This window comes from Poecile atricapillus, chromosome Z (genome assembly GCF_030490865.1).
Source record: "Poecile atricapillus isolate bPoeAtr1 chromosome Z, bPoeAtr1.hap1, whole genome shotgun sequence".
NCBI lineage: Eukaryota > Metazoa > Chordata > Aves > Passeriformes > Paridae > Poecile > Poecile atricapillus.
Window position 1 is genome coordinate 128,976,817 of NC_081289.1, and position 20,938 is coordinate 128,997,754.

The following is a 20,938-nucleotide window of genomic DNA, read 5'->3' on the forward strand; positions in this document are numbered from 1 at the left end:
TATCACAATGGGCTTTACTGCCCTTTTCCTCCATTCCTAAATACTGGAGTTGGTGTGGACATTGTGATGCATATTCAGTAGAACTATTACATTTTCCACATTAGAGATATTCTCCAATCTTTCCCATAATTTATTCATCTTCTGCCACTTCCATTGGCAGGGTGTTACTGCATAGCAGGATACTGACCGATGTAACAGCGAAACTTTCAGAAAATGTTAAACAGCTCAAGCTTTTATGAAAAGTCACAAGTCTCTGGATTGTAGACATTCACAGATTTTTTCATAGCTTATGATATGCTAAAGTTTGGTTCACAGTGTTTTGTTTGGTTTTTTTAGCCTTGAGATTAAAATTAAAGTAACTGGTGATTCCCAGTAACTATCCGAACTGCCTGCAAGTTTAAAGATAGCTTCACAGGATCTGGGAGTACTCATGTGTGAAAGAGGGGGCAAGAGCAAAGAGTGTATAAATAAACTCTGGAGTGCTTTTGACAGCTCAAAAATTTGAAGAATGCTGACAGTCACAGCAGTAGAAATTAAACCTGCAGTTGGGTTCCTACTTGCAATGATGGGATTCATCATTTTCCTATCCTATTCTACCTGAAGACTGCAAAAAATAAAACAATAACACATCCAGCTCCTTCTACTGTGGCAGTTCTACAATGCTCCAACAGTACATATATGAAGCACTTTGTGATGACTGCACATGGAGCAACAGCAGCTGGGCTACGTCCTTGGGATGCTTTCATCCTTAGGCAGCATGATATTGCCTCTGCCAGCACCTGGGAGAAGAGTAGGATGCTACTGAATACACCTCTTGCTGGTGCAAAGACGTAAGGACAGACAAATAGACATTGCATCTAAAGTTCTGTGACTATGGGTAGGTAATTAATGCACACTGGTACAGCTGGATGATTTATCACCCCAAAACAACATGAATTATTGCTTTTCCTGTAGCTGGTACCAGGGCTACAAACATAGTTAATGATGATGTATATGGTGTTCTCGATTCTGGTCAGTCAAATGGGTGACAGATACCCAGCCTGTGCAGGACTACCCAATATATCCCCTTTTACACTCAGATTTTTGTGCCACCCTTTGCCTCACCAAAGAAATTGGGGCTATCTGATTGCAACCCTAGGCAAATACAAGGGATTAAATGTAGGTAACTCAGACTTGCTGGTTCTTTATTCTAGTTTTATTCTACCTTGTACTTCTAAGATTACATTTTCTTAGTAATCAAAATAATTTTTTTTTTAAAAAATGCAGCACTGTCAAAGTGACTCCTGAAGTTCATTTGGAAAGAATTCTAGGAAACGTGATTACAAAAGCCTCTAGTCAAAAAGCTTTATAGTCAAGCACTGACCACAAAGTCTGCCGTCCAAAGTCTGCTCTCAAAGTAGCATAAATCCATTTTAATAACCATCGTTTGGTGGAGCTACTCCAGTTTTACACCAAAGTAACTGGGAATTGAACCTGGACCTTTGCCTTTAATTTTGTCCAAAAGATGGGAAAGCAGAAAAAAGTATGCTATCACAATGGAGTCTCACAGGAATTCAGAGGGTAATCACATTGAATCATTTTCCCAACTGCCCCCATGACTTCCCAAAAATAAAAATAAAAAAATAGAAAAAGCAGCTCAGTTGTTCAGTGTTGTGTGAGCTCATCTACCAAGAGACAACAGTGCAGATATTCCTGATTTATGCGTTCAGTGATTAAACAGAGGTGTGAAACATTTGCAATGTGAGACATTTTGGTAACTTACTTTACAGTAGTACTGTGGAGAAGAATTAGTTATTTTCAAAGGCCTTTTAAGTGTGTAGGTGAATTATGACAGATATCACATTTATAATAATTATAAAAATTCTTAATTAAGAGGTTAATAGCAGAACTGCAGGCACTCTTTGATCTTTGCAGAGATTGAAGTCTCAGGTATAGATTGCAGCACAAAGGCACTGTGCTGAGGGATTCTGTGATCAGCATCTAGTACTCAGGATGTGGTTAGAAGCCTCAGCATCCTTCAGAGTGGAGCATTAAGTGTAAGGGCTTGTCTGTATAGGGACTTACCCCTGATTAACTCCATGTGTGGACGGTCCTATTCCAGAATAGTGGGTGGAGAACAAGTCCTTAAGCTGGACAAGCACTGTCTCCCTCTCAGTATTATTCTTGGCCATGACCCCAGTGATGATTCTGGGGACATCTGCTGAGGAAGCTGAGGACAAACAGGCAAATGAAACAAGGATTGCTTCCCCAGACCACAGAGAGGGCCCATAGGCTGGGGGTCTCTGAAACAAAACCCTGGCATGATTGCTTTTACATACAGCAGTATGGCAGGCTTCTCCTGGAAGGAAAATTGGAATCAGCTGTGTCAACATGTGCCATAAATAGAATACTTTTCTCAGGAAAACAGCCAGCAAAAGTAGAGCACAATAATCTTCAGCCTATTATTTGCTAATGTCAGAAGAAGGCATTAAAACAGACAATGGAAGAGGATTATTCTACTTAGAAGAACAAAGCATTAAGAAGGATGTTGAACCTTGTATTAGAGCTCTAAAAACCTGTGCAAAGAGAAAGCAGTTTCATGATAATAGATGAAAATTCAAGAGCAGAATTATGGTTATTTAGAATAGCTTGAATGATTATAGCCCTGAAGAGTTTAGCTGGGAATCCACCCACTGTGGCATGTAGCCAAGATGAGTGTATACATCTCAAAATCCTTCAAGGAGACAGTTTATAAAACTGATTGAGAAACAGACTAAAGTGTTTTATTAGAATCTGTCTCTTCTCCTAAGACTGGAATGTAGCTGGTGGATTCCCAAAGGAAAGACACAGCTCAGCCCAGTACACTGGGATAGGCAGGACCTTATGGCTGTAACCTTCCTGAGTTTAATGTTTGCAGCATGCATTACTGGCTGTTTTCTAGTGGAACACTGCAGACTTCTCATCGTTTCTAGTGGGACTCCTGGTCAAGCAGCTGAGCACACCTTGGAGCATCTGTGCCATGTTATTATGGGCATGTTTGCTGCAGTGGAGGGAAGTGAAGAGCAAGGACACATTGTTTTGAGAGGTTCTTTGTCTGATTGCAGTGCTGAGGTCTGCACAAACATAAATTTTTCCTTTCCTGTGCTGCAGGGTGAGACATCCACAAAACAAATAGGCTGTTTTACTGAAATATTTTCATAGGGAATAAGATTTCTATTTCCTCCAGGCCCTACTTAAGAAAGTACGGCAAGCAGATAAATTCCTTCTCAAGTAGTTTTATCTCCTCTCTGCATGTGTATCTCAAAAGGGGTTGTTACTCTTTGTAAATAGATTGTTTTTGTTGTGCTGAGCAGCAGGACAGGAATGTGGATTTGCAGGGAAAGCAGGGAAAGGGCAGTCAGCCTACCTGTGGTGCTGATGCTGACGGATATCTAGGGCCAGTCTCTTACAGCTCTTGTGGCAGGCTTGAATAGCTTATTCATTTGGTAGAGTAACCACAGTATTGCTCAGCTGTAAAGATAATTATAGCTTGTGTTGAATTCCATAGACTGTGATTAGATATAGTCAAATAATCATTCATTCTAATTAATGAATGAATGATTATTTGAACTCACCTTTTTATGCATCTAACACACCATCTGATTGGGAATTAAACACATAAAAAAGGCAATTCCAGCCACCTGCTCCTCTCTTGTAGTGTTTTGCCAATACAGTGTGGCTTGTCTGTCCATGGAGCCAGCAGCTGGGTCAAGTGAGTGTGTGCAAGTGAGTGTGGGATCACCAAAAGATGTCAAGTGGAACCCACTGGTGCGTAGAATAAGTGGCCTGGGGACCACTCTGGGGCAAATTTCTCCTTGTTACTGGAGCAGATGTTAAGATTTCCATCTGATATTACCTGATATAATTTGTATTTGTAATGATGTACTCATGAAGGCTATTATCTAATTTTTGTTTAATGGAGAGATTTTTGATATGTTGTTAACAGGAAATTTATAGGACATGGGGCAACAGTTTAAAATTGAGAAGAAGGACTCAGATTACTTCTAAGAACAAACTCTTTACTCTGAGGGTGGTGAGGCACTGGAACAGGTTGCCCAGAGAAGTTGTGGATGCCTCATCCCTGGAAGTGTTCAAGGCCCCATTGGGTGGGGCTTTGAGCAACCTGGTTTAGTAGGAAGGAAGTGTCCCTGCCCATGGAAACGGAGTCGGAATGAGAAGATCTTTACAGTCCCTTACTAGTCAAACCATTCCATCATTCTATGATCTAGTGGCTGTTTTTCTCACATGTCAGAGATAAGTCAGAACAAATGAGCACCTGCTGAAATCAGGTCAAGAGACCTAAGGAATATTTTCTAGATAATAGGAAAAGAAAGTAAATCCATGAGTGAATACTTAATGCTTTTGATTTTAAGATGTGTTTTTTCAAGGCTTGATATAATTCTTTTGAACCTCTGGTGACACAGGATCACAGGACAATCTGAGCTGGAAGTGTCCAACTCATAAGTGAATAAGTTGGGAGTGTGAATATAGGAATCAGACCCACAGTTTTGGCACTATTAGGTTAGCACCATTCTCTAACCTATTGGGCTAATCTCAGTGTAGTCGATGGAAATTACTCCATTTTTGCATGGTTTGGGCTAATGACCCTGTATTGATATCAATAAATCACAGAATAGAAAGAGACAAGTTGGATTTACTTCACTTCCTAAGGTGGCCAAGGTGAATTATGTCTAAAATGTATTTCTCTTCATTACTGCTATAAAGGAGCCCAGGATTATTTGTTCATCTGAAGACCTATTCATTGTAGGCATACAATATTCGACTTGCCTTAGAGGAAGAAGTTTAGTTTTTATGCCATGTTTTTACTTAAGCTTAAGAGGTAAGCCTGTACAGAATTTGATAGCAGCCAAGGAAGATATCATAATGGAGGTCAGATTTATTTGTTTCATTAAGATCTAAAAAAAGTATATGGATTCTGAATTATACTAGAATTTTTAAACTGTGCTGTTGTATGAATGTGTTGGATCTCCTTCCTTTTTTTTTTAGCTTCCTATGTCATACAATTCCTTTACAATGTCCAACAAATACATGTCTTTACCAGGCTCATTAGGAGTCCCCAATATTTTTACTAAAAAAAATCTTTTAGAACTTGCAATAAAACTGTATTTAAATTGACATTTGCAACTTTTCCTTAGGAAATTTTAAGCCTTTTTAGCCTAATTATCCTTTATTTCCTTGGAGGCATTTTCTGTTGTGACCCTAGCTAATAGAAATTTTTCTGGCTAGATACTGAGTCTGCATAATATTAATTGGTCCATCTGTATTTGATTGATAACGCAATGGAGCCCTTTAGAGTAACTATTATTTCAGCCTAACTGTATTTAATATTTTACTGTGGCAATTCCCAGTGTGAAGCAATGAGTATGCTTCTGAAACACTTGGCTTATATTCTGTGCTTTAGAGGATGCACAGAGAAACATCTTGGTCATAATAAGAAGCCACATCAAGAGAGGTTCATGCTAATCATAGCCAGAATATATTTACAATGTAATAGCAAAGATATTCCTAGGTAGAGGAGTGGATATCATCCAATGGTCTTGGAAAGCCCTCACCTTGTGATGCAGTTGGTGTTGGAGTGTTTCACACAGCTGGCAGTTTACAGCAGAGTGTGGATGCCTCGCAAGAATGAGATGTGTCAAACCTGGCAGTTCACCAGCTGGCAAGAAGCAGCACTCTGTCCTTTACAGTTAATTTGCCCCACATCTGAATGCACTGATTACTTGTCATTTTCATGAAAGTGTCTCTAAGGTGCTTGGGTAATCTTAGATTTTATGAAATCTAACATGTTGGGGATACATGGCTCAGTGTAAAACTTCCACAAGAGATCAGAGAGCCATAGAATGGTTTCAGTTGGAAGGGACCTTAAATACCAAAAACAGGAAACCCATTTCCTGTTTCACCACCACGGGCAGGGATGCCGCACACTAGGTCAGGTTGCCCAAGGACCCATCCAACCTGGCCTTGAACATTTCTAGGGATGCCAGATCCACAGCTTCTCTGTGCAACATGTTCCATTGCCTCACCATCTTTTAAGTAAAGAATTTCTTCCTAATATCTATTCCAAATCTGTCTTTTGATTTAAAAAATTTTTCTCTTGTTTTATCACTATCTGCCCATGTAAAAAATTCCTATACCTTTTTTTTCCTAAGCCCCCTTGAAGTACTAAAACACCTCAACAAGGTACCCCCAGAGCCTTCTCTCCTCCAGGATGAATAACCTCAATTCTCTCAGCCTGTTTTCATAGCAGAAATGTTCCAGCACTCTGATCAACTTTGGTGGCCTTGTCTATGCTCTTCTCATATTGGCAGCCCCAGAGCCAGATACAGCACTCTGTGTGGGGTCTCACAGGGACAGAACAGAGAGCAGAATCCCCTCCCGTGACCTGCTGCACATGGATGCAGTGCATGGATGCTGGTACTCCGGATGCAGCCCAGGACAGGTTGGTTTTCTGGGCTGTGAGTGCCCATGGCTGGGTCATGTCCACCCACCAGCACCCCCAAGTCCTCCTGAGCAGAGCAACTCTCAGAGACTTCTCCAGTCTGTGCTCATGTCTGGGATTGTTCCAACCCAGGTGCAGCACTTTGCACCTTGTAAAACTTAATGAGGTCCTTGTTAGGTCATCTCTTAAACTTGTTCAGGTCCTTCTGGATTGTGTCCTTTTCTTCTGTTGCCAGCTGCAAATGTTACTTTGGTGTCATCTGCAAACCTGCTGAGGGTGCCCTTGATCCCACTGCCTGTGTCGCTGATAATGATGCTAAAAGACACCGGTCCTAAGACAAAGACCTGGGGGACACCACTCATCACAAGCCCCCAGCTGGACATGCATTGACCACAGCTCTCTGGCTGTGTCCATCCAGCCAGTTCCTTGTCCACTGAATAATCCACCTTTCAAACCCATTTAGAGATAAGGATGTCTCTTGGGACCGCATCAAAGGACTTACAGAAATCCAAGTAGATGCTGTTGGTTGGTCAATGGATGGTTGCTTTTTCTACTCACAGCCAAAAACAGGGTTACTATTTTTCATTTATGTAAGGAATTATCTTCAATAACTGCATTTAATTCTGGATTGCCCAAAATATAGACAACAGGAGAGAACAGAGAATGTCTCCTTATTTCCTTCTACACTTACAAGGGCTTGTGACATAAGTTGGTTTTATTTAAGTTGACCCAAAGATTTGTTCGCTAATGGGTTGGTTAATTTCCTGTTTTATGTTCACAAGAGTGCCACAGTACCAGTCTCTGTGACCAAGGAAGACAAGACTGGAGCTGTCACACTCCAAGACCTCTTTCATTCAAGCTTCTGCAAATTTTTAACTAAAACACGTCACTCTCCTACGTACTTGGTTCCTGGAAAATGTGTATTTCTGGCTGGAATATTGAAAGCTGCAGAGTTTTCCTTTTAGAAATGTAACTGTAGCACTTTCCAAGGAAAACATTTGCTCATAAAACTCATCAGGAAAAGGATAGTAGTACCTAGTGTGTTTGCATATCTTTCAGCCAGTCTGTATTATCAGTTTGTTTTGAGGAGATTTTGTTTCTCTGTTTACTATGTGCTGTGGTTTTCCTCCAAGTTGTTCATGTGTTTATCAGATTTCCTTCAAAGGGAACTAAGTCAGATCCTCCAGTCCACTGCCTGCTGGCATCATTAGGTCCCATACCCATACATGAGCCTTATCCCCAAGAAAGTACATAAAAGAGACGCTTCCATGTCATCATCATAAATAACTGAACTTTTTCTTTGCTTGTGTTGCATATTTATAATTGTTAAAACAGAAGCTTAGGCTTTTTTATTCTCAAAGACCAGGTTTAGCCATGCGTTTAAAGACTGGTTCTGGATCTGAATTTGTGTACAACTCAGAACACTCAGACAAGTCTCATGCTTCAGGAACAGGTTTGGATAAAATCAGTTTTCAGAAGCTCAGCTGATTGATAATGAAATAGAATTAGTTTTGCTGTTTCTGGCATAGAAAAGGAAGAGTTGTGTCCTTTCCTTTCTTCTTTTGTTCCTTTCTAACATTACTGCTATACCTGTGCTTCCCAGAAACCTCATGACTGCTTCCAAGCTCCAGCAGTGTGCAGTAGGCAAGTGTGTCAATTTTTGGTTTGTATGTGGAGGATAGGGAAGGCCCCAAGACTCCATGAAACATCCAGAATGACACAGAGGAAGTTTGTTAGAGAGTTCTGAAACTAAAACTTTGACTGCATGAGTAATTTATGCTAACATATACTTTTTTTTCCATTTTTTTCATAGAATCACAGGATCATCCATGCTGGAAAAGACCCTCAAGATCACCTATCCCAGCCATAATCACCCTAAACCCAAGTGATGCATCCAGGGGCCTCTTGAAACACTTCTAGAAGTGCTGACTCCTCCACTTCTATACTATCATCCCAGGAGAGATCTTTCATCCTTCAGATGGCTTCCTAACTGATGTCAAGGGCACAGAGAGGCTCTGGACAGCAGTCTGTGTTTAGTGATTAAGCCATGTCATTTCTTGCCTACATCAAGTATTTAATGTAGAACAGGCCCTGAAAAAAGCCCACATTCCCTGGCAAAAAAATATGAGCCAAGATGACAAAGCAGAAAAATTTCTAGTCTCTATCTATCAAAATGAAAAAGCAAGGGTTTTAAAACTTTAACTGGTGCTGAGCAATCTTCAGTATTGCAAGAGAATTTCAGCTCACTCTATGTGTTTTAGATAAATGGGAGAAGCAGGGGAATAAAGAAGTGGAAAAAAATATACTCTGAAAGGATTTTTATTTTTTTATGAAGAGGACTCAAGGAAACTTTATACAATAACATTTTCAATGAATTAAAAAATGGGATTACTCATGAAACAGACAAAATTTTATTCTTTTATGTTTGAAGAATGTTAGTGTATAAAGGTGTACATATTGGAGAAAATTATTTTCAATGCTCACCCTGAAGAAAACAAAGCTCTAATATAATCCTGCAAAAAGTGAAGCTATAGAAAAAGGAGAGCAGGACCTTCTCAGAAGTGCACAGCCAGAGCACAATGGGCAAAAAAGCAAATGTCCAAATGGCAGTTGGATTTAAAGGAACAAGAAATCCTCATGATGAGAGTGATTAAGTACTGGAACACAGTCTTAGAAAAGCCATGAAATTTCTCTCCTTGGAGATTGTTAAAACTCAGTTGATAAAACCTGTCATGGTTTTAAACCAGTAACTAAAAAATTACTTATTTCCGGCTGTGAGATATGGATTAGAGCAAGAGCAAAACAGGCTTAGAACTTAAAAAGGAATAAAGAAAGTTTATTAACAAACTAGAAGAATAAGAACTCCAGAATAAACTTCCAGAAAACCCTTTTTATCCCCTACTACCCACCATTCCCTTGTTCACATGACAACAGAGACAAAAACTTTGGAACTTTGGTGTTTAAAATAGTCCCAATTCCTGCTAGAGTCTTTTCATCAGTCTTTGTAGAGAAACAGAAGTTTTCTTCTGCTAATCTATGGAGTTTTCTACAAGAAAGCTATTTCTATTATAGCTTTCTATTTTTCTGATGCCAGTTACCCGGAAATCTTGTTATCAGTTCACTCCTGGTATTTCACATCATTCTGAGGTGTGTATGGGTCAATGAGTCTAGGGATGTCATTTTAAGGATGAGTTATTCAAAGGCAAAAGTCTTCTTCATCTGCCTCTGTGAGCTCCACTGGAAAACAGTTTTCTCATTGCCCCCCAAGGCTTCAAATTTTTGCTTCACTCAGTTCCAGCACTTCACTGTATCACAATTACTCTACTTTTTACTCAAAATCTACACTTTGAACACTCTATTCCTCTCTATATACTCTGTCATGAATTAAAGGAGTTTTTTCAAGACCTTATTGTCCATCTCCATAGCTTTAACAGAAAAATATTTCAGCTTATAAAGCATCTCCTTATTCTCTACCTTTTATGAAGCTTCTTTTCTTTACTGTCTCTGATAGTTTATAAAGTCTCTTTACATGTTGATTACTCTCTTTTTCTCTCTCTGGATAAAAGGATTAATCTGCAAGTCTCATTTGGGTAATGAAAACGTTAAAATCTTGCCCAGGCTTGTAGATAGTTCTGTGATCTCTGCCGGAGCAGGAGCTGGAGCTGTCTTCAATAGAAGATTCTTCATGGCTGCTCTGGAGAGTGTGGTCGCTGTCTGGAGATTGTTAAAACTCAGCTGATAAAACCCTATACCTTCAGAGATTTCCTTGCACCCACATCAGGCTAGCTAGCATATTTTTACTATATTAGACCTAAATGTGACTACTTTGTTACTCAACATAAGCCAAGAGATGGAGGCAAGGATCCAGGCAGAGGCTTGGGTATAACCCTGTGTTTACTGGATCCCTGTCTTTCAAGAGTAGGGCATACCCTCATGCAAAGCCTCCTCTGCTGTCAGTGAGTTAGAGTGAACAGCAGAGAGAGAATTTTTTCTGTGTGAACTTCTTATTTCTTATTTTCTTTAAATTCTGTAAAGATTTTAATTCTTCATGAGAAAATTAATTATATTTTAACAGTGTCTTAGTGTTAGTCTTTTGAGGAGAAAAAGCAGCTGTGATTTGAAATAGTTTTTTTCCTTTGAGGCACAAAAAAGTTAATGGAATAAGGTAAACTACATGGCAGAACAGTTTTCATTCTTTTTTTGTCAGCTTTAAGTCAGAGACTGCTTTGTGTGTTTTTTTACCTTCAGTAATAAGCAGTTAAGATGTTACATATATTTAACATATTTTCTAGTAGGGATGGGAAGAAAATTGAATTGGAAAGAGAGAAAAAAAGGTGATTAAGAAAAAAATCAAGACATGAGACTTTTTTCCTAATCTTTAATAATTTTTTGCTAGGGTACTTACACAATATATCCTTTTGAAGAATTACATTGTTTGTGAATATTTTATGAAACAGGATCTTAGATTAAACCCTGTTGAAATATTCATGGAAAAGATTTAAACCTGCTCTGACAAAGAGTGCCTTGCTTCATAATGTTCATTAGAGTCTGTTTTGTTATCTAATCAGCAAAAGCAGTGAAACAGATTCCATCTACACTCCAGGAAGGCAATGGGGGAATTATTCAGTGCTGGGATGCTAAACACAAGTGCTGCCTACAAATACATCTACAAAAGTAACTGGCTAAATTCATGGTAATGGTCTGTATTTTAAAGGAAAAAAGCTTATCTCGTGTTACAAGCAATATTTCCCCATAGAGGTCACTTATGAGTGCATTTGGCCACATTCCCCTGCTGTTCACCAGCAAATCTCTGGAAGAATTCTTCAGCAGGCCTAGGAATAGATGGTGTCTATGTTCCCTGCTTCCTGCTTTTGTTAGGCTTAAAGCTAAATTGCTGCCAGATTCTTTCCAATCATAACATGCTGTAGTGTACAGGCAGCACTCTAAGAATTTGGTTTAAAAGCCAGAAAAACTGGAAAGGATGACAGACACCTGTTTAAGGGCAGATCTGAGACCTGAACTCACTGGTACCACGAACTTCAGGGAAAAGTTTCAGGCCTTATTCAACCACAGCTAAACACAGTTTAACAAAATCTTTTCCCTGCATGCATACTTGAGCGCCTGGCTGGGTAGCAAACACTTCAATGAGTGCTTGGAATTTGTGATAAAATACATTTCAGACAGATTCACATTCAGATAAAGATACGTATATTCAAATAGAATATTCTTCCTTATTATCTGTGTGATTAATGGTGTGGGGATAGAATATGCTGTGACTTGAATGAACCCTGAAGGAACTGAGAAACTTTCAGGAAACCAGCAAGGGAAATGTGCATCAGCTCTAAGCTATGCATGACGTTTTCCTCTAAATTAAATAGCTGAAAGTGTACTTGAAAGGGTTTTCCTTGGGGAATTCTATGAATAAGGATGAAGGTCCTAAGCAGCTTATCTTAGAAGTAAAATACTCTGACCTGGACAGGAAGAAATAATATTTACTTTTACTTCTGTGGACTTGACACTCTGGTGCTTATTGACTTATTTCACTGGGAAATTTTATTCAGCTTTTAACTGCAGGAAAACAATTTTACAGTTAGCACTAAACATACACAAAATTTTAGAAAGGAAGGGTAATGGTTATTTCCTACCTCTGTATAAAATCCTTTTGAAGTCAGTCCTTCCCTCTGTTATAATCTTAAAGCTTTTCCTTTGAGATCAAGCGTTTTATTGAAGGGACAGGCCTTCAGCTCTTCAGAGAGAATAAGAATATTAATTCTGTAACTGAAGTGCATCCAAATTTGAAGCCATGTTCTTGGATACTATTAAAAGGAAAGTTAGGATGCAAACATCAGCTATGCATTAGGTTAGTAAACACTATTTCTGCACCACTGATTTCATTCTGATAGCTGACACAGTTAAATCAACTTACCAATTCATTCTTATGCTGTCAGTGTGAAAGCTCGGTCAGTAAAAATAAGAAGTTTCAGCAGAAAATTGGTCAATATGCCATTATATGAAGTGCGAGGGTTGATATCTTTTTACTGAGTAACAGAAATCTCTGCTCTGGAGGCAAGAAGGATGTACACCTAAATACAGAAAGTTAAACTTAAAATATATAGTTTATAATATAAACTTATAAAATTTATAAGTTATAAACTTATAAAATGTATAAATTATATATATCATCATTCCTTCTTTATGCTCCAAAATGCACAGCAACTGTAAAGTTCATTGAAGAGGAAACTAAATGCTCACCACATAAGTTTGCAGTAGCTTGTTACCCAGTTCTCCATCCTTGCAGAATGGCTTTTGGAAAGCACAAGACTTTGTAATAGTGTCCTGTATTAATTTCTGCAAAAATGTGCTTGAAAATATTCAGTGTTTTTTGCTTCACACAGAAACATCATCAGGAGGAGAAAAATGTGAGCATCTGCTGTTGTACTGCAGAAAGGAAAGATCAGTGCATGAGCCTTGCTAGAAAAGCAGAAGTCATGACAATGAAGTAGAGGAGGACAGAATTAAATCAGGCTCAGATAGCTTGGATCTGTTGACAAGATGTTGAGGTGGTTGGTTTGCTGGACCTAATGCTCCAGATTGGTCCCAAAATCACACTCCTATTTTGTGACAAATGCTTCCATTGCCAATCTAGAAACAGTCCTACAATTTTCCCTGTGCAACATTATAAATACGGTGCTAATGAATTTGTAGGAATTGTGAAAGTGATCGACTCCAAGTAATTGAACTTTTGATGGACTATAAATCATTGATCTTTTAATGAGAATTCTAAATGGAAGAAAAAGTAACTGGTCTTTATAAATGATGCAATTCCTGCTGTTAAAATGAGTAAATAAAAGGCTGTGGGCACAACAATTATCATACGCAGTCATTGGTGTTTGTTTGTGAACCTGGTAAGAGGCTATGCAGCAAATTGTACAGCGAGATTTTCTAGACACCCACGGAAGATATACGGACACTTCTGCTTATTGCAAGCATATTGCCTAAAAACAGAACAAAAGGACATACAAAGGGCTCAGTGATTTCCAGACCAACTGCTAAAAGAATGCTAAAATGAAGGTCAGAATTTTTCATGGACTGTGCTGCTGTGGTTGTTTCACACTGTGGGTCTCTCTATAAAGCTCAGCCTCTAGAAAACACCACTGTATTTCCTCTTGTTCTTAAGCAGCATAAATTTAAAGTCAGAGTGAATGTTATATGGTATTTTCTGAAGCTGGCTGGTTTGGCTTTCAGAAATAGCATTGCAATTTAACGGGCTGAATTTTGCTACTATTCGCCAGCAATTCTCAAATAGATATGTATTTCTAGAACTCCAAAATCTCTAGAATCTCCAAAATTAAACTATTTACAGGTACTCAATATTGAAATGGAAAAGTATGTACATTCCTAAATCACACTTAGGTTTCTATTATTCCTCTTACTTTTTCAGACCTCCAGAAGTTTCCTGCTGACAATGGTAGAGATTCCCTTCCCCCAGCATTGAGCCAGGCTGCAATTTTCCATAGCACTTCACATGCTGCTACATATTCTCATTTTTGTACAAGTACATGGACTGGGTTTCAAGTGCTTGTTAAACACGGCCACAGTAACTTTGTGGGGAAGCATCCCAGGAGGACCTCTGGAAGCTTGAAACAAAGAATTCAGTATACAATAGGCATCTCTGAGTTTCCCAGAATAATGAGCAGTACACATGATACAAAGGATTTCTGTGGTTTGAATGCTGCCTTTTTGCCAGGAAGTGAGCCTTGGAAAAGGCTTGGCTTATTTATAAATAAAACATAAATGTTTGGATGCTTATGTGATCAACAGTATGACTTGCTCAAGACTGTGAAGATCAGTTCTAATTCTCATTTCCCTCACATTAAAGAACAACACTTACAGTGTCAGATTTATAACATTTTTAAAGTTTTCAAGAAAGCCAGGATCAATATCATAGACTGCCTTCTTATGCAGAGTCTTTCAAGATAGGATGTTGTTTTATGGTGATCTCCTGTCCTGGCTTCTGCTATCCTTAAATAATATTGACAATAGTGGCTTTATTTTTTTGAAGTACCCCAAATTTTGCTGGCATTAACAGATTCAGCCAAAAAGAAAAGATCCATAAAAAATGTGGGCCTCGTTCTTCTCTTCCTTCTCTCTTTTTTACCGACCCTGGAAGAACTGATCTCACTGGCTTTGGAGCCAGCCCTCACTCAGCCAAGCCCTACACCACTTAACTTCCATTACACAGGAGATCCTCTTCCTGTTCACAAGTTAAACTATAAGCACTTAATCAAGTCCCACTAGAGGCCCAGGCAGGTAGAAGCAGGAAGTTATTAGGGTGTCAGAAATTAAGACCAATCCAGGGAGGGATGAGCAGAGCACTGCTACACACCAACACATCATCTGGAATCGTAAATGCCCTTGGTTGATCTACAATCACAGGAGTGCTTTTTGCTGTGAAACAGATGGTACAGGGGGAAAAAACATGTTCCCTTTTCCTCCTGTTACCATTCTTCATTTTCAGAAAAACTGAGGTGTCCAAGGCCCTGATGCCTGCTCCTGAAGGCTTTAAGGACCATGTTTGTGGCAGCAGGGCAGTTCACTGAGAGGGGAGCAGGTCCAGCCCTCATGTGCTTGGCTGCAGGACAGCAGTGCAGGAGGCAGACATTCCATCTCACCAGACCCACAGTGCTTTGTGCTTGGTGTGCTCTGTAATCATGACTGAGAACTCTAGGCACTATTTCCTCTCTCCACCTTGAGCCTCTGCCCGGGTTTTAGCCATTTGTCAGCCACTGTCTCCAGTGGTGGGAAACTACCTATGGATTAACATTCTCTGCTTCTCCAAAGTCCCTCACCTTGCTACAGCCCTGCTCTTCGCTGAAAGCTAACCTCTGTGCCATGGTTTTGCAGTGCAATTGCCTGAAAACCTTTCTGGGTTTGAGCCAAGTATGTTGCAGACTAAACTGGTTTTACACCAGCCAGCATGGGAAGCACTCTTTCTGATTGTGCTGCAGTTTGGATATTTTGTAGTTAGATCAGCATGATCAGCACCAGGTAAACAAAAGCTGGGAGAGGCCTGAGTATAGCTCACATATCTGAGCCTGGGTGAGTTCAGCATTTGGCAGAATTTTAGCTGTGGCATGTCAGGTACTTTAATTGTATGCGGGCAAGCGCTGATGTAATCCAGAACAAGGAGATTATGTACAGAGCAAACAGTTATTATTTTACCAGTGCATGCTTGACTGACCTCTATAAATACAGTAACAAACTTTACAGCGCTGTTTCTCAACTGTGTTTACAGTGGATTCTTTTTTTTTAGTAATATGTAATTAGTTAAACAGAAAATGTAACGTTTAACTCAAGCTGAACTACTAACCACTGTCTCTATGGGAAAATACTTCAGAACAGACAGAGTGATTCATATAGAATTCACTTCTGTAATCAGAAAACATTTTGGCCAGCAAGGACCTAGGTCCATACAGCACACCCTGCAGTCCTCATCCTTGCTGAAGTCCTCATGTACCTGAGAGACCACAGCATAATTCCCTTCTGGGGTAAGAGGGAGGCTCCCTCTTGGGAGGGCTTGGGATGAAGCTGGGTCACATCTCCAGTAGTACAGGCACTCTCATTGCCCCAGCATAGGCCTAAAAGGAAACAGAGAATGGAGGAAAAGGAAAGATCCAGGAAGAGGATAGAAAAACATATAGCCTGGGAGAGAGAAGTAGCAAACAAATGCAGTAAGCAGACACAGAGTCCAAACTGAGCAAGATCTGTCCACATGTCTTTTTCAGGCTGAAGCAACAGCTGGCCTCAGGAAAGAGCCAGTTTTGAGAGAAACAAACTATTTTAAACTGCCCTCATGCCCATGTCCTTTCACAGTGAGTCACACTGTTCTGCCTGCTGCCAGCTTCAAGGCTCTGCTAGGACTTTGGCTGAAAATGTCTGGAGGCCCGTGCATACTTACTGAGAGTGCCACCTTGGCTCCTACAGGAACTGGGAGTTGGGAGGGGTTGGAGTATCCCAAACAATTGAAATTTTTTTTTCCTGAAAAAGGGAAAAATAAAAGTGAACTCACAAAGCTGCTAGGAAGTGCAAAGTGCAATGTCAGCACTGTGCTTGCCTGTTGGGCCAGCAGAGGTAGGGGATGCAAATGACTCCAAGCCACAGTGGGAGCTTTTACTGAAAATATGAATGGTGTAGTTAGAGCTGGACCCTAAAAAGTAGCCAAAGCAGTACCAAAGCAGAGAAAAATAAAGACAAGACCTTAGCTGTAGAATTATTTTCATGGTGTGTATCTGGGTAGAGGACAATTTGAGGTCAGATTTCACATTGTCCCCTACAGTAGAAAGTATTTTCAGCTAAGTCCTGAGTGGGGCAGCATCAGTCACATGGTTAGTTCCAGTCAGAGCATTTGTTCTGAAATAATTCCTGTAGAAATGGTGGTGCATAAAGAGCTGAAGAAGGGGTATGCCAAAGAGCAAGAAAATAAATGTCCTGACTCTTATGGTACAGCTGCCTTTGCATGCAGTCAGTCCCCATCAGTGGTTATACAGTTGCCACTGTTAAATCATCTTCTAAATTCTGTCAGTTTTTGTTACTGTACAAGTCTGACCTCATGCTGGTCCCCTGCCAACACCAAAGAGCTGCTCTATTTACCCACTGCTGATGCAATATCTAAACTCAAAAGATTTACAGTGAGATGTTTAAGATGGAGGGAGAATAAAAACCAGTGCTAGTACAGCAACTTATGCCTGAAACATAGTTCAAGGTAGTTTGCCAGTTTAAGAAAAAAACAAAACCCCTTTTGATGGTTTTTTGATGGTTTAATCAACTTATGGAATGGTCCAAGGGGTGCCAGAGCCATGGGCTAGGATCAGGCAGGGTGCTGCAAGCCCTCCCCTAACCATCAACAGTAGTCCTGCTGCTCACAGGCCCATAGCCTCAAACAGCCAGAAGGCACAAGGAAAGGCTTTTGAGCTGTATGTAAATACAAAATAAATGCAGGCTCTGCAACACTGCTTTTATGTGTTTAATTAGATTGAGTAGATAAACGTGCAGTTGCATCCTGGGGGGTGCAGGGAGGGAACCCTGAACAGCAGGAACAGAATATCAGAAAGATCATAATGGGTCTAATGTATTTGTAAAGTCCTTAATTTTTGCATAATGATTTAGTTCTCAGGATGCTTGTGTAAGTATCCTTTGAATATTGCAACCAAGAACTCAGTATGATGTGACTATCTCTTTCAGAAATATTCTCTGAGTAGTAAGTGGGTGGCTTTTAAAAAAAAAAAAAATTATTTTATTTTTAATTTTTTTTTTATTTTTAATTTTTTTTTTATTTATTTTCTTGGTTCTAGTTTGCTTTCTGGGTTGCTTGGTTCCAGCCATATAATTTTCTCTGGGACATGGCACAATGGAAATAGACCACTTCAGGATAAACACAATAAATGAAATATCATAACTGGTTTTATGTGTGTGTGCAATATGTGGTAGCTTTCATTAAGAGGGTGTGGCTGAGCAGCAGGGCATCTGGCTGCTCTGTTTGCCCAGTTTTAGCTCAGCTTCATGAATTCAGATAAAATCATGGAGAGGAAGCAAAGCACGCTTTGAGACCACAGTGTGCTCAGCTGGGGGAGCCCAGGATCCACTGCAGCAATGGCAGAGACCTTTCTGAGTCACAGCAAGGGAGTGCCAAGCCTCAGAGATATCCATGGAAGAAGCAGGCCCCCTCAAGACCCAGGAGAAGTTCTTTGCAGTTTTTTAGAAAGCCAGCAAATTGCTGGAAGTCGTTAGAGCAAGAGAAGGAAGAAAAAAAGGATGGGCATTGCACTGTCACCATGTGTGGGAAGAGGGAACATAGTGGTAGCTGCTCATTTAGCTGCATTTAAAACCCTCTTATTTTAATATACAGTTTTTAGTGCTCCTGGAGACAAGCAGTCCCTATATTGGTGGTGTTACTCTAAGTATATTTGCACACTGGATTTGCAATAACAATGTAACATTCTGAATATTCTAATGGGTTTAAATTTATTTGTAATACTTGGAAGTATGAGAGAAACCTATTTTTGAGGTTGCTGTGCTTCCAAGAGCTAGAGAGAAGATTGTGATGAGAGAAGAACAATGCTCCAATGTGCCTATCCCTGCCCCAAACTGGGTCCAGTGTGCATTTTTCAGACCATTTTATTAACTTTCACTTCATTCAGACCCTTAGCTCCAGGATCATGCAGACTGCAATTCAGCAGCCCCTCCCACCCCAGAAATAAGGCTGCACCACTCAGCTCCCTTTCCCCCCAGGCCTTCTTCCAAACTCTGTCCCAGTTAAGTCTGTCTTAAGTCCTAGCCTGGCTGTAGATTTGGGTTCCCCCACTGCTGCCTGCCAAGACACGTCTGGTGGGCTGCTCTGACAAAGTCTGCACAGAGGAGGCTCCAAGAACAAAAGGTAGAGCACAGGCAGAAAAAGGAAAATGCTATTTTTAGTCAAGTCAGATGTGAAAAGGTTTATAGCCGGTTCTTTATAAAGCCCTGAGATTTCCTGAAACTTTTTAAATTTCTTATTTAAGCTAGACCTTTGACAGAAGGAACAATCTTTCTGCATTAATTTATCTATAGATCATATGCCAACCACCTATCTTAGCTTGGCAAACTTTTCCTTCAGTGCAACTTAGAGTAAAACTTTATGTTAAACAGAAAGGAAAATATTTTATAGATGTCATAAACCCCCCACTTTTTTACTTTAAGCCAAACCATGGAAACTTCATAAAACTAATTTATTTTCCACAATGCATCAGAGATACCATGATCAATAGTGTGGAAAATAATCTGTTGTAAATTTCTGACATGATAACTACTAAAAGAATCAGAGTGCATGTAATCTGTCAGATAGAAGGGAAGGGAATGTTGCAAAATATTTGCAAAATATTTGCAAAATCATTGGTACCTGATTTTCAAAATAGTGAAAAATCCTCATCTCTTTTCTGAGAAACTTGGCTCAGCAAATAAACATCAAAGATTGAGTAGAAATCATGCTCTACACAGAAAGAAAAGGTATCAAATGCTCACACAAGAAACTTTTCAAGTCCGCCATTTTCAAGTTACCCAGGCTTTCCAGTGATTTTGTTTGATTTTTGTTGTTCAAAAATCTGTGAAAGACATTTATTACTCATCAAGACACTTACATAAAATCCTTCAGAAATTTTTCTCCTTCCTCTGCAGATTGGTGGCTGCACAAAAATGTGCCAGTGCTCTTCATCATCCATAAATCAAATGCATTAGCCACAGCTGTTCATGACACTCCTTCACCAGAGCCTGTGGTGTTACTCCCAGTGACACACATCAGTTTTACCCTTGGTCTAATCCCCAGTTCACTCCTTCTAACCGCTTGTGCAAATGTGGTGAAGCAGAGCATAGCCAGACACCACGCAGGAACAACAGAGTTGTTATGCTGCTCCCCAGGCTGTTTCTCCCTGATGTAACCACCAACCTGCTCTTCAGCAATGTACAAATCACAGACTTTCCCAGCCCTTCATTCTAGGTAGAAATATGTTAGCACACACCAGTTGGGTGTTGCTCCCAGGAAAACAAAAAGCCCCAGGGATCTTCTTTCTCAGCTCCCTCTAGTGTGTCAGCTGATCATAGAGATGAAGTCAGGAACAGTTTTTTATATTCTTAGTCCTAAAAACCTCAGCACAGCTGAACTTTGCTCTGTCTTAAAATGCTTTTTCTCTCCTTGGGGCTTTTAACACACTAAGTCTTTTAGTTTTACATCAAACCTTGCCTGGACTCCCGGCAGTGCTCTGTCAATGAACTTCTTGGCTCAGCTGGAGTCAATGACCTCAGTCCTCTGGCCTGCAGGAAAGGCAGGATTTCAGCTCTCATTCTTGCAAATTTTCTTCATTTTTACTGTACCCCTTCATCTTTATTTTTCATTTCCTATTGCTATTTCCTAAACCTCCTTCCTTACTGGTTTGCCTCGAATTCTCCATTTCCTTGGCATTTTCTGCTCTTCAGATGCTCCAGTTATAAATTTTGTGTATTTGTTGTGGGTGTCTGTGTCCTGAAATCTTTAGAGCCTTTTTACTGGCTGGGTGCATCTAACACAAAGTTTCACTGCAAGTGTGTGTGTTTGCTCAGCTCCCTGAGCCAGCTGATTGCTCATTTTTAACACCATGCGGTGCCTATGCTCATATCCTTGCTTGAGTGTTGACTTGGGATTTAGGTCATTTGAGGATATAACATGGAGTAATGGGCACAGACTGAAAGTGGGGAAATTCAGGCTAAACACAGGAATAAATTCTTTACTGTCAGGGTAGTGAGACACTCGATCGGGTTGCCCAGGAACGCTGTGGATGCTCTGTCCCTTGCAGTGACAGGGCCAGGTTGGATTAGGAGTTGAGCAATGTGGTCTAATGGGAAGCATATGTCCCCCATGACAGGGGGAGTTGGAGCTAGGTGATCTTTAATGTCCCT

At 40.0% G+C, this 20,938-nt stretch overlaps 1 long non-coding RNA gene across 1 annotated transcript in view; it reads right to left on the reverse strand.

The window, feature by feature from the left end:
* LOC131572867 (uncharacterized) overlaps nt 1-20,938 on the reverse strand; it is a 30,332-nt gene that overhangs the window by 823 nt on the left and 8,571 nt on the right. Inside the window, exons 3-4 of the long non-coding RNA XR_009276064.1 lie at nt 3,386-3,489; nt 2,065-2,209 (exon numbers count right to left, since the gene is read on the reverse strand). This is a non-coding gene — a long non-coding RNA (uncharacterized LOC131572867). The remainder of the gene's footprint in view (nt 1-2,064; nt 2,210-3,385; nt 3,490-20,938) is intronic.